We start from the raw sequence: 15,347 nt of genomic DNA on the forward strand, positions 1-15,347 counted from the left end.
CTGGCCACGATATAGGCAAAGGAGGTGGAATTCACCTGTCTCAAGCGCAGTGGAGAATGATTTCAACGTTGTGCAAGGTTCTGCAACCCTTTGAACTTGCCACACGTGAAGTCAGTTCAGACACTGCCAGCCTGAGTCAGGTCATTCCCCTCATCAGGCTTTTGCAGAAGAAGCTGGAGACATTGAAGGAGGAGCTAAAACATAGCGATTCCGCTAGGCATGTGGGACTTGTGGATAGAGTCCTTCATTCGCTTAACCAGGATTCACGGGTGGTCAATCTGTTGAAATCAGAGCACTACATTTTGGCCACTGTGCTCGATCCTAGATTTAAAACCTACGTTGTATCTCTCTTTCCGGCAGACACAAGTCTGCAGGGGTTCAAAGACCTGCTGGTGAGAAAATTGTCAAGTCAAGCAGAACGTGACCCGTCAACAGCTCCTCCTTCACATTCTCCCGCAACTGGGGGTGAGAGGAAAAGGCTAAGAATTCCGAGCCCACCCGCTGGCGGTGATGCAGGGCAGTCTGGAGCGAGTGCTGACATCTGGTCCGGACTGAAGGACCTGCCAACGATTACTGAAATGTCGTCTACTGTCACTGCATATGATTCTCTCACCATTGAAAGAATGGTGGAGGATTATATGAGTGACCGCATCCAAGTAGGCACGTCAGACAGTCCGTACGTATACTGGCAGGAAAAAGAGGCAATTTGGAGGCACTTGCAGAAACTGGCTTTATTCTACCTAAGTTGCCATCCCTTCAGTGTGTACTCCGAAAGAGTGTTTAGTGCAGCCGCTCACCTTGTCAGCAATCGGCGTACGAGGTTACTTCCAGAAAATGTGGAGCAGATGATGTTCATTAAAATGAATTATAATCAATTCCTCCGTGGAGACATTCACCAGCAGCAATTGCCTCCAGAAAGTACACGGGGACCTGAGATGGTGGATTCCAGTGGGGACGAATTAATAATCTGTGAGGAGGGGGATGTACACAGTGAAAGGGGTGATTAATCGGACGATGATGATGAGGTGGACATCTTGCCTCTGTAGAGCCAGTTTGTGCAAGGAGAGATTGATTGCTTCTTTTTTGGTGGGGGCCTAAACCAACCAGTCATTTCAGTCACAGTCGTGTGGCAGACCCTGTCGCTGAAATGATGGGTTCGTTAAAGTGTGCATGTCCTGTTTATACAACATAAGGGTGGGTGGGAGGGCCCAAGGACAATTCCATCTTGCACCTCTTTTTTTCTTTCATTTTTCTTTGCATCATGTGCTGTTTGGGGAGTATTTTTTTGAAGGGCCATCCTGCCTGACACTGCAGTGTCACTCCTAGATGGGCCAGGTGTTTGTGTCGGCCACTTGGGTCGCTGAGCTTAGTCACACAGCTACCTCATTGCGCCTCTTTTTTTCTTTGCATCATGTGCTGTTTGGGGACTATTTTTTTCAAGTGCCATCCTGTCTGACACTGCAGTGCCACTCCTAGATGGGCCAGGTGTTTGTGTCGGCCACTAGGGTCGCTTAGCTTAGTCACACAGCTACCTTATTGCGCCTCTTTTTTTCTTTGCATCATGTGCTGTTTGGGGACTATTTTTTTCAAGTGCCATCCTGTCTGACACTGCAGTGCCACTCCTAGATGGGCCAGGTGTTTGTGTCGGCCACTAGGGTCGCTTAGCTTAGTCACACAGCTACCTCATTGCGCCTCTTTTTTTCTTTGCATCATGTGCTGTTTGGGGACTATTTTTTTCAAGTGCCATCCTGTCTGACACTGCAGTGCCACTCCTAGATGGGCCAGGTGTTTGTGTCGGCCACTAGGGTCGCTTAGCTTAGTCACACAGCTACCTCATTGCGCCTCTTTTTTTCTTTGCATCATGTGCTGTTTGGGGACTATTTTTTTCAAGTGCCATCCTGTCTGACACTGCAGTGCCACTCCTAGATGGGCCAGGTGTTTGTGTCGGCCACTAGGGTCGCTTAGCGTAGTCACACAGCTACCTCATTGCGCCTATTTTTTTATTTGCATCATGTGCTGTTTGGGGACTATTTTTTTCAAGTGCCATCCTGTCTGACACTGCAGTGCCACTCCTAGATGGGCCAGGTGTTTGTGTCGGCCACTAGGGTCGCTTAGCTTAGTCACACAGCTACCTCATTGCGCCTCTTTTTTTCTTTGCATCATGTGCTGTTTGGGGACTATTTTTTTCAAGTGCCATCCTGTCTGACACTGCAGTGCCACTCCTAGATGGGCCAGGTGTTTGTGTCGGCCGCTAGGGTCACTTAGCTTGGTCACACAGCTACCTCATTGCGCCTCTTTTTTTCTTTGCATCATGTGCTGTTTGGGGACTATTTTTTTCAAGTGCCATCCTGTCTGACACTGCAGTGCCACTCCTAGATGGGCCAGGTGTTTGTGTCGGCCACTTGTGTCGCTTAGCTTAGCCATCCAGCGACCTCGGTGAAAATTTTAGGACTAAAAATAAGATTGTGAGGTGTGAGGTGTTCAGAATAGAATGAAAATGAGTGGAAATTATGGTTATTGAGGTTAATAATATTATGGGATCAAAATGACCCCCAAATTCTATGATTTAAGCTGTTTTTTTAGTGTTTTTTTAAAAAACACCCGAATCCAAAACACACCCAAATCCGACAAAAAATTTCCATCACTACAATCTATTTATCATTTACAACATGAATATTAAGAAGTAATGCATGTTGACGTAAAGCTCAAACCAAACCGATGCAAAATATTAACTAAATAGTGGCTGCCTTCAACCCCATACAGAACCACCCATCATGCCCGAGTATACCCAGTAGGAAACTGACTTGCAGGAATCGTACACACTACACCTGCAAGCGATTGATCCAAACCAGCCAACCACGCCGCAGGACATAACCCAACCACCCCAAACATCCCACAGCCCCCAATTGAGCCCAACACCACCCCAGCCACAAATGGGCCCAGAGTTTTGGTCCAGTTGGGCCACACAACAGGCCCAACACTATGCCTGTCTAAACACCCACAGCCAATACCTTGCCAGTCTGCCCCATCATCTGCCTAGACTCAGTTGCAACTCAGGCAGACTGATTGTTCAAGTTGGCAGAGTAGCAAATTCTATGGAGCAGATGAGGGCAGACAACAGCCAAATGCACGCAAATTTACAAAGAATAATGGATGACCAACAGCGGCATCAACAAGTCCACATACAAATTATACAACATAACCAAGTAATAAACGAAAGCCTCTCCCGAATCATTGCCAACAACACTGCCGCAACTACACAACTCACAGCAAGCCTCAACAACCTGAGCCAAAGCATAAATGTGTTGGCATCCCACCAACTAAGCTCAAGCTCAGGAACAACTACACCTAGCCAGACCCCAGTTACCTCCCCAGTTAGACGATCCAGCAGAACCAGGACCAATGAGCCATCCCAATCATCTACACCCAGCAAACAAAAAACAAAGAAATGATCAAGGCTGCAGCAACAACTACAGTATGTTCTTAGAAAAATACTAATTATCTAATTGATTCACTCAAAATGCCTGAGTTTAAGGTAATTAATTAATCATACGCAATATGTGTAATGTTTCATTTGTTAATGACTGACAGTGTAAGTTTCACATTTTATTGCCTAACTGTAAACATGAGAAATAACAAACAATAACGCATCACAAACAGAATTCAGACATATCAAACATTTTAGAATTGGTGTTAGCCAAGGTTAATTATGAATAAATAATACTTACCGGTAAAATAACGCAGAATCACTTCTTGCCTTACCTGCCTCCCTACATCTGTACTCACACTGTCACCAGATCTTTCTAACTCACCTACTTGCTGACTGTTTTCTTCATCACCAACATGTGGCAGATGTTGGCACAAACACATGTTATGAAGAAAACAGCAGCAGAACACAATCCTAGTCACCTTTGAGGGACTATACAACAAAGCCCTGCAGACTTATCCAGACACCGAAACCTAGATTTCAGCACCCCAAAACATCTTTCTATCACATTCCGCGTGGACTTATGTGCATTATTATAATTGTGTTCAGCAGGAGAATCAGGTTGAGACAATGGAGTAAGGAGCCAAGAGTAGCAGCCATAACCACCATCACCTGAAAGACAGATATAGGCAACATTAGGACATGTGGTTTAGGGGAAAATAAAAAAACATAATGACGAGGTAGAAGTTACCACACAGACACACAACAAACTTGGAACATACCCAGCAGCCAGCCATCAGGCATTTGTCCGGCATCAAACTTATCAAAGAGGGATGACTGACTGAGGATGAAGGAGTCATGGGAGCCGCCAGGGTAACCCGCAACAACACTCATAATTTTTAGATTTGCATCATAAACCACCTGGACATTAGTGGATTGGCCCAGATGTTTATTGGTATAAATATATTGCCTGCCCCTAGGTGGTCTCAGCTCAACGTGTGTGCAATCTATGGCACTCAGCACATTGGGCATGCCAGCAAGCTCATAGAAAGCTACCCTAACTGCATGCCACTGCGACTCCTGGGTAGGGAAGCAGATAGAGGCATCTATGTGGGGATCCAAGGCATCCAAAACCTGAGTGGACATTACAAAATATAAGGTGAGTGTCATGACCTGTAATAAATACTATACAGTGTTATATTACATAACAGAAGCACCACTTAGACATAGACGTGTATGTATATTTTAACTCACCTGATTTAAATATTTTGAAAAGGTGGGCTGGAAGATACCAATTACATCGCCAGTCACAGCCTGGAAGCTACCAGTAGCCATAAAGTGCAACACAGCCAGGAGTTTGTGCAGGCCTGAGACAGAGCGAGAGCGTGCTGTCTCAGGGTCTAGGTCCAGTTTGACAAGGTCATACAGACGGAAAATGTTGTTTCTATTTAGCCGGAACATCTGTATAACCTGGTCATTGGCCAATGCGTTCAAGTTTAAACGCCCCCTAAAAAACGATGCCTGCGCAGCCTCCGCAACACCTGTACAACCTGCTGACCATGTTCAGTTTCCTGGCCATGGTTTATTGTAGCCTCATGGAGCAGTCTCAGGTATCCCCCAGCAAACAAGAAATCAGTACTACACACGGCAGCAGCCATTTCAGAGTGAGAGATTAGAAAAATGTGCTTGGGTCCCTTTTAAAGGTCAAAAAATTCAGGTGTGATTAATGTAGAATTGGAAACACATGTAAACATGCTTCTCAAAAGCAGGTCTATATTTTTTCCGCTTTTTTTTACGAATTGCTTATTTTCACGGCCGCAAATGCATTTTCACGGTAGAGATTTCAAATAAGAATGCATAGAAAATGACCGAGTTCTATACCTAAACAGCCGCATTTGACCGATGGTGTATTCATTCGTATTTTCAAAACACAGCCGTAAAAAAAATACGAATGCCCTCATCACTGCCAAGATTTGAGTTTAGTAAATTCCCTAGATGACACTTTGAAGAAAAATCACCAAATCGGTCAAAATCGGGAGCTTAGTAAATATACCCCAAAGTGTTTCTCTTTTCTCTTGCTAGTTCTCAGTACTACTACATTGACTCTGAGTGCACCACCAACTAAGGCTTATTATTATACCTTATATAGGGTGCTTTTAGTGTTGTATTGTTCGTACTCTCATTATAAACTTCTTTACAGCAAGTCCGGTGCGGAACAAGCATTTCCTTTTCTGACTGCATACGTTTGCCTAATGTTAGTACTGGCCCTGATTACACGGCATACTCCATAATAAGCATATAGTGTATCCGCTTTCTCAACCACAGCAAGAAGACTGACAGATGTACCTTTATTGTTACTGTAAAGTTGAAAACCTGGTGCTATGTGACCAAGACATTAAACATACTGTAGCACAGGTTATGTCTGCTCACAGCCATACATTTATAAATGATGATTTGAGCAATTTCAGGATTATTTGGTTTATTATAGATGGTACTGGGTCTCCAAATGTATGACACCAGGACCATCATTACTAAGTAATGGAGCAATGAAGGGGGTGAGAGTGGGTTGACCGGTAGGTGGCAGTTGAAGGTAGTTCTGACACTCCATGACTTTATGACACTATGCACCTTGCCATTTAAATTTTTTCAGGAAATGTTGTTACTAATCATCAACATCTAGCAATCATTAAGATGTAGAGAAGATTAAGTGACAGCTTCATACACCAGAAGGTATTTAAACAGCATGGAATTTTTAGGATATGTGTGCACACTTCATATTATGGGGCTGTACATGTTCAGGGTTAGTTGCTGAGGAATTTACAGTGCTGTAGGATATAACAGGGAAAGATTAGGGAAGGTGAGTCTATTTAAGGAACAGCATGTAGTATCCTGGTCTCTTGACTTTAAGATTTTATCAGTAAATACAAGTACCCATTGTTACTTTGCTTACTGTATTTTTCCTTACTTTTGCTTGGATGTTAATTTTTTTCACTGCGACCTTGTTACCCCATTATGCTCTTGCCGTGGTTGAGCTCTGACCTCTTTTACATGTCACATTTTATGGAGATTTATCTGCCCTCCTTACTCCTGTTCATCAGGAGTTTCTGTTACTCAAGTACCTGTGTCCTCTATGCAGTTCATGGCATTTGTAGCTCGGTCAACTCCATGGGGGAAATTTAGATCTGATCACTGGGCTGCTAATTTTGCTGTCCTGCAATCAGATAGTCACTGCCTCCAAGGGGAGTGTGAATTTGCCGTGAAAGTGTGCGATCGCATGTGTATGCAGAGCTGCAAAAATCCACTGCGCAACCTAGGACTTACTCCTACAGTGCGATGAGAACAGGCTGATCAGGGCCGGAGCTGACGTCAGACGTCCTCCCTGAAAACGCTTGGTTATGCCTGTGTTGTTCCGGACACTCCCTGTAAACGCTCAGTTGCCACCCACAAATGGACTCTTCCTGTCAATCACCTTGCAAACGCCCATGTGATCGGATTTTTCGCACAATGCCATTGCTGACCGGCAATGCCCATTGTTGTTTTCCGATGCAAGTGCGCATTGCGGTGCATATACATGCGTAGTAAGGACCTGATCGCCCGCTGTGCGAAAATGCACAGCAGCAATTAGAGCTGAATTACCCCACATGTCAGGATCCAGTTTAAGCATAGTGGGAGCTCTTTCCACTGCCTCTCATTTAATAATACTTTGGCTGGGCTCAGAAGCAGTTGGCTTTTCTGTTTATCTGCTATCTGCTCTACTGCTCAACATACAGTATTGCAGGTATCCATCCATGGCTCCTCCCTCTACTGTACTTCAAATTATGAGGTGTCTTAATGTGCATCCCTTATAATGGAAATGCTGCTAGTCTTTCCAGTGGCTGCAAGTATTGCCAGTTTCTCAGCTTGGATGTGCATCATAGAGATACCTGCTCAATAGGTAGGGTTCTAACCATTTCTCCCATGTTTCTTGCCCATTTCTTTTAATTCTTATCTGAATAAACCATATTTTCTGTGGCTCTTGTTATCAATGTTTGTGGTATGCCCGTTTCTCAATTACTAGCCCAGGTTTTCCTTGTACTTGTCAAGGCCAGTCCATTACCTTCTATGCCAGTTAATGCTGCTTGTTTGTCACACACTGCAGGAAAAGCATTCCTTTTGTATTATGGTAGGGATTTCTGCATTGAAATCACCTGCTTGTAATAAGGAGCTGGGTCACTGGAAATAAATTAGCTATGAATAGAATATTAGGTACAATAAGGGCATGTAGCACATTTTCCTTTTAGATGGAAATGGATTGGTTGGTAGCTCCTGGGTTTTCAATTTCTTTTATCATGGCTAGGTAGGCTTTCCTCAGTTTTTTGTGTTGTTATGATTGTTCCATGGCGGTGCAGTGTGGTAATTTTGTCAGGGATTTGAGATTTTGTTTACAATTTTTACTTTCTTCTGTAGTATTGGAATCATAAATCTACAGCATGTGCAGCAGTCATATATACTTTAGCAGTCATATATTTATGAAACTTTCAAAATTATTGTGTCTTGTGATAACTCCAGTTTTCAATGGCAAGATGTGGTTGAGAGTTTTGACATACTTTGGGACAGTTTTGAGGAACTTTCGTTGGAACCTCTCCATAAATATGGGGTTCTTGGAGTTTTGGGTCTCCATTTTGGGGATATTGATATGAGGAATCGGAAAGCATTCAGCATTATCCTGCACAGTAAGGTTGAATTGCCCTGGATCAAGGGTGAGTGGCAGGATATGCAATTGATTTAGTCCTCTACGGTTTAGGATGTAATGCAATTGGTGTGGAGGGAGGAGCGATCATTGATGAAGCTTGTAACAAAGTGAATTAATCTGTCTTGAGGTTTGTCACAATGGCGACAGGATAGTCATTTACCAGTTGGTCCTGTACTGGTTTCAAAACCTGGATATGTGGGACAAAGTTCATCTTAATGATGAGGGATTGGTTTTGTTTATAGAACAGTTGGTTTGGGGGTTGTCTCAGCAAATTATTGATCATATTGTGACAGGGCTGTGATTCTGGTTAAGAAATCTTGATTTGGAGGGAACGCATGGCAGTTGTCAGCCAGAGTTGGTGCAAGGAATGATTGGGTGAATTCTGACTTATTGTGATCACCACCTTTTCATGAGTACAGTACTGAGCCAAAGAAGAGAAGATTAGTCTTTGTGAACTTATGGTGCAGGATGCATACATACAGTATGTTACCATTGTTTAATTATCCTTGCTCTGACTAGTGCTATTAGTTGAATGTACATTCCTTGCCACCATATTGATAATTAAAAGCTGTTTCTTTTTCTGTCAAATAAGCTTCCATGGGGATCATTCTGACCTTATCGCATGCTGCCATTCATCGCAGTGATCAGGTCAGAAGTGCGCATGCACCGGTGCTGCAGTGTGCCAGCACATGCCAGACAGCCGACGGCTGTCATAGCCCAGCGATCGCCTCTGCCTAATTGACAAGCAGAGGCGGTCGCTGGGCGGGAGGAGGCGGCACTGCGGCATTTGGCTGCCATTTTGTAGGCGCAGTCTGGCCAATGCAGGCGTGGCTGGACCATGCGGGGGTGGGCCACAGCAGCTGCGTGACATCACACGCAGCCGCTTCGACGATCACAAAGACGAGTAACTCCCGGCCAGCTCGCAGGAGCTGCGCTAACTGGGAGTTACTCTTCAAGTACAAAAGCATCGCTGCTGTGTCATGCTTTTGTACTTGTGCGGTGGGGCAGGGCCTGACATGCAGGGTGGACTAGCCCTGTGCTGGGCGTCCCCTCGCATGTCACTGTGAATGATCGTAGCTGTGCGAAATTTAGCACAGCTACGATCAGGTCTGAATCACCCCACATGCCTTTTTTTGGGGGGTGGGGTGTGGATGTTTTTGGCAATTTGTAATGGGCAGTAGAAGTACATTAATCCTAGGTAGTTTAAGAATCCAATCAGACAGTAAGTGATTTTTCAGGGGATTACCTCCACGTTGGAGGTCCATACCATATGAAAGCCACTATACTTCTTTATATGCTTACAATCATATAGTCCAATCATTTATAGTACCTTACATGCCACAGTATCACCCAGACTGAATGTTTGCTATATATTAGCCACAATACTGGAGGCTTGCTTCATTGTTGCAAGCATCTAGGGGTAAATTTACTAAAAGTAGATTTTGGTAAATGTTTGATCAATGTTTTATCTATGTTTAATCAATTCTTTTTAAATTGATGTTATGTTTAAGGGTCTAAATCACTCATTTACTAACAGATGATTTTTCACATTATTTTGACAAATACAAAAGCAAATGTGGAATTTAAACCCTGAAAAACAAAATCAATATAAAAAATCAAACCACGTCAACCAAAATTTTATCAACATTGACCCAAATCAACTTTTAGTAAAAATACCCCCCAATATGTTACCCCTCCAGCCTATGTAACACAGACGATGCCTGTTAAACCAATAGACTCAGAGAGTCTAGACTCATTGGAAGCTATTCTTTTAGCAACAGAGGCATTAGCTAATAAAAATAAATCAAGTAATCAATATGATTACTATTTAATCCTAAAACACAATAGTTTGACACATATTAAACAAATGGAAATGGGATTTTGCAATTGCATCACAGATCTTATAACTGTTGTATGGCAAGGAATGATGATGATAAAGAAGGGAAATATACTTATAATACTCTTATCCACACTTATTACACAAAATATACTGAGGAAATTTAGTTCAACATCACTTAGAGAGAAATGAGGACAATTAATTAGTTCCATGCAAAGACAAGTGTAAAACTCAAAACGGAACAAATTATGCCATAATACATAAAACATCATTACTACAACTGGAAGTACATGAAGTAGGGAAGTGTAGTTACCATTCTCAAGCTCCGTAATTATCCTAATGGACAGGCCTGTCTACTGAGCTTGAATTATATCTTTGGTGTTAGGATAAGTACAACAACAAATAAAACCTTACAAAACTGCTAACATATGACATAACATATGCGATGCAATCAATTTGCCGTGAGTTGGGATCCTTGCTGTCAGGATACTAATGCCGGAATCCCGACAGCTGTCAGTGCCGACAGCCAGAATCCAGGTGCACAGGGGCTATTCCCACTCGTGGGTCTCCAAGACACCAATATAGAGTGCAGTGAGCCACTGAGCCTGCAGCACGGGGAGCACAGCAAGCCCACAAGGGGACTCTTAACGCTTGCCCTGCTGCCGATATTCTGGTGGGTGGGATGCCACTGTCAAGATCTTGAAAGCCGTCACCCTGCCCGCTGGTAAATAGTATGTATTCCATGATATGAGCCTGGTGTTTATTTTACAGGGATCTGGTCATGTGACTGGTGCTCCGGATCCCTGCGGTCACCATGCCAATGCTGTGATCCTGAACAATCACAATGCCAGCATACAGAATGCTGACCCACAGGCACTATTGCCACTCATGGGTGTCCAAGACATCCATAGAGTGGGAATAGAACCTGTGGCGAGCACAGCAAGCCACCGAGCCCGCTGTGTGGCAAGCGCAGTGAGACCCTGCAAATGGCTTTGTTGCGCTCGAACCCTCCCCTGCTGGAATTCTGTTGCCGGGATCCTGGGGTCAGTATGCTGACCACCAGGATCCCCAGCGCCGGTCTCTCAGGTGGTTTTCAGTGCCAGTTTGAAGCTTTCAAGGTCAGGGAGAGTCTAGTAAAGTGAAGGAGCCTGTTCTATTGCAGGGGGGCAGCGCTGGTAAAATATTTGACTTGTCCATGGGATGCTGTGTCCAGGGTAGAGGAGAGGCGACAGTCATTGGCCGACTGGAGTGGGTTGGAGGGAGTATGTAGGGAGATGAGGTTGGAGATGTAGGGAGCAGTGGAGTTAGCGAAGGGCTTGTATGTAAGGGTGAGGAGTTTGCAGTGCAATTTTGTCAAAGGGGAGTGGCAGATGTGGAGTGGTGGGAGAGAGGCAGATAAGTCGATCTGTGAAGTTGAGAACAGATCAGAGTGAAGCAAGATGGGAGCATAGGAGGCCAATGATGAGAGTGTTGCAATAGTCAAACCGTGAGATGACCAGTGAGTGAATAAAAAGTTTAGTTGCACTCTGGGAGAGGGACGGCCTGATTCGAGCAATGTTACTTAGCAGGATTGAGCTAGAGACTGAATGTGGGGGATGAAGAAGAGTCAGTAGTCAAGAGTGATGCCCAAGCAGTGGAGTTGGAGAACAGGGACAGCACTATAAGGACTGTAACAAAATATGCAAAAAAGGAATAAGAGCGGCTAAAGAAGAAACTGAAAAACTAGTAGCAAAGGAAAGCAAAGCTAATCCCAAAAATGTTGTTAAGTACATCAACAGCAAGAGACTATAGAAGGAGAGTATAGGCCATTTACAGGACAAGAGGGGATTCTTAATCAAAAATGATAATGACATAGCAAACAAACTAAACAAGTGTTTTTCAACGGTATTTACCAGAGAGGACCAAATGCTGGGTCTAACACAAAATCTCAACAAAGATAATGTCCCACTGCTAAATGCTTATTTATGTGAGGAGATAGTCTGTGACCAATTAAAAAAGTTAAAGATTAATAAGTCACCTGGTCCCGATGGAATTCACCCGAGGGTTCTTATGAAGCTGCATGCTGAACTAGCAAGACCTCTATTTTTGATCTTCATGGACTCGGTTAAATTGGGTATGGTTCCCAAACACTGGCGTATAGTGGCGGTAGTGCTGATATTCAAAAAGGGGAGCAAAGCTGAACCAGGTAATTATAGACCAGTGAGTATTACATCTATATGGGGGAAAGTATTGGAAGGTATTCTAAGGGACAGTATTCAAAAGTTCCTTGAAGCAAATAAGGTCATTATAAGGAACCAACATGGATTTGTGTAGGACAGATCATGTCAGACCAACTTACTTGGCTTTTATGAAACCGTAAGTGCGAACCTTGGATCAGGGTAAGGAGGTGGATGTAATCTTTTTAGACTTTGCCAAAGCTTTCAGCAATGTACCACACATGCGTCTTATCTATAAGCTACAAGAAATAGGGCTAGGGAGCACAATATGCACTTGGGTCAGTAATTGGTTAGATAATAGGGAGCAGCGTGTTGTGGTCAATGTACCATTTTCAAATTGGACTAAAGTACTAAGTGGTGTGCCACAAGGGTCTGAACTCGGACCACTTTTGTTCAACATTTTCATCAACGACCTAACAGTAGGTCTAGAGAGCATGGTGTCAATTTTTGCAGATAATACCAAATTGTGTAAGGTTACAAATACGGAGGGGGAATCTGAGTCTCTTCAGAAAGTCTTAACTAAACTGGAAGCATGGGTAGCAAAATGGAGAATGCGGTTCAACACAGACAAGTGTAAGGTAATGCACTGTGGGGGCAAGACCAAAAATAACACCTACATACCAAATGGGGTAATATTAGGGGATTCTGTACTGGAAAAAGACCAAGGGGTTCACATAGATAACAAATTAAGCAGCAGTACCCATAGTAGGAGTTTTGCAAAGAAGGCTAATAAGATATTAGCATACATAAAATGGGGAATTGATGCAAGGGATGAGAGTATTATACTCCCATTATATAAATCACTAGTGTGGCCACATCTTGAATACTGTGTGCAATTTTGGGTATCATATTACAAAAAGGATATCCTGGAGCTAGAAAAGGTTGAGAGGCAGGCGACCAAACTAATCAAGGGCATGGAAACGCTGGAATACGAGGAAAGGCTTGCAAGGCTAGGCATGTTTACATTGGAAAAGAGGAGACTAAGAGGGGACATGATAAACATCTACAAATATATAAGGGGTCAATACACAGAGCTTGGGAGGGACCTGTTTTCTATAAGATCAGTACAGAGTACATGTGGTCACTCGCTTAGGTAAGAGTAGAGGAGTTTCCGCACATTGAGGAGAAAAGGTTTTTTCACAGTAAGGACAATACGTGTTTGGAATTCCCTGCCTGAGAGAGCAGTAATAGCGGACTCAGTCAACACCTTTAAGAATGGGTTAGATAAATTCCTATTGCATAAAAATATTCAGGGTTATGGTGCATAGTCATGCATTATAGTTAATATAACTAGTCCTAACATAAAAATAACTAGTACTATAATAAGACTGCATAGGAGACCACAAATAGGTTGAACTTGATGGACAATTGTCTTTTTTCAACCTTAGTTACTATGTTACTATGAAAGTGTTGTCAACAGTAAGAGATAATAGGGAGGGTTGAGACCCTGGATGGGGGAAAGATGATGAGTTCAGTTTTGTCCATGTTGAGCTTCAGGGAGCATTTAGACATACAGGAGGAGATGGCAGAGAGGCAGCTGGATCCTCAAGAGAGGAGAGAGGGGAAGAGGTCAGGATATGTATAGTTGTGCATTGTCAGCATATAGGTGGCATTGAAAGCCAACGGAGCATATGATCGCACCCAGGGAAGAGGTGTACAGGGAGAAGCGAAAGGGGCCCTGGACAGAGCCCTGTAGGACACCGACATGGAGGATGGAAGGGGATGAGGTGGAGCCAGAGGCAGTCACTGAGAAGAAGCAGTTAGTGAGGTAACAAGTGAACCAGGTAAGGACATTGCTGGAGAGGCCAATGGTCTGGAGGAAGAAAGGATGATCCACAGTGTCAAAAGCAGCAGAAAGGTCAAGTAGGATGAGCAGAGAGAAGTGACCCCTGGATTTAGCCAAATGCAAGTCATTGGTGGCTTTGACAAGGGCAGTTTCAGTGGAGTGTATGGGGCAAAAGCCAGACTGAAGAGGATCAAGGATGGAGCTTACAGAGAGGTACAGATGGAGCCGTGCTCATCTGAGGCGGCTCCATAGCAGGCGTGCACTCCCAGCATGACTAAGTGATCCGTCCGCCTAGTCACGCCATGAGTGCACAGAGACACTCTCCTATTCATAGAATAGGAGAGCATCTCCATCTGGGTGCGCACACCCACGCATCTGAAAGGAGATGCTCTCCCATTCTAGTGAATGGGGTGCATCTCCATTACGGGTGCGCACGCCAGGATGGGACAGAGATGCCTGAGTCCTAGGTGCACCCCTGGGCGGGCGTGCCTAGAAACAGATGGAGCCATGACTAGCGTGGCTCCATCTGTAGCTGGTGATCCAGCTGCATACCAACCTCTCAAGTAATTTTGAGGCAAATGGGAGAAGAGAGATTGGGCAATAGCTAGACAGTGAGGAAGGGTCAAGGTTGGGTTTTTTAAGAATAGGTGAGGCAAGAGTATGTCTGAATGGCGAGGGAAAGATGCCAGTAGAGAGTGATGGGTTGAAGAGATGAGTAAGGTGGGAGCAGGCAGTGGAGTAGAGGGAGCGGAGGAGGCAGGAAGGGAGAGGGTCCCGTGGGCAGTTGGAGGAGGAGAGGGTAATATGAGGGAGTGCACTTCCTTGTCTGTGGTGTGACAGAAAGAACACAAGGTAAAATGCCTGGAGGGAGAGGATGGTGGGGGCAGTGGGGCTGATGAGGGGAGACGGGAGGATATTTCATGATGGATTTATTACAAATTAGAGAAGAAGGAGGAAAAGTCAGTAGCATTGAGAGAGGATGGGAGCGGATTAGGGGGGTCTAAGGAGAGTGCGGTGGGGACTGGAGGACTGAGAAGATATCAGGTATTGGAAAAAGGATTGCTTGGTGTTGGAGAGGGCAGAGCTGTAGGAAAATAAAATAAACTTTAAATGGAGGAAGTCCACCAGAGTGAGATTTCTTCAAGAGATTCTCGGCAGTGTGTGAGCATTTTTTCTTGAAACATGTCATTTTGGAGTGCCAGGGTTGGGGTTTAGAATGGCAGAGGAGGGCAGAGGAGATGGGGACAACAGAATCAAGTGTGGAGGCGAGAGTGGAGTTATAGAAGGAGGCCGCCTGGCTGGGGCAGGCCATGGTGGACAGAGGAGAAAGGAGTGTATCATGGGAGTAA

This window comes from Pseudophryne corroboree, chromosome 1 (assembly GCF_028390025.1).
Source record: "Pseudophryne corroboree isolate aPseCor3 chromosome 1, aPseCor3.hap2, whole genome shotgun sequence".
Classification (NCBI taxonomy): domain Eukaryota; kingdom Metazoa; phylum Chordata; class Amphibia; order Anura; family Myobatrachidae; genus Pseudophryne; species Pseudophryne corroboree.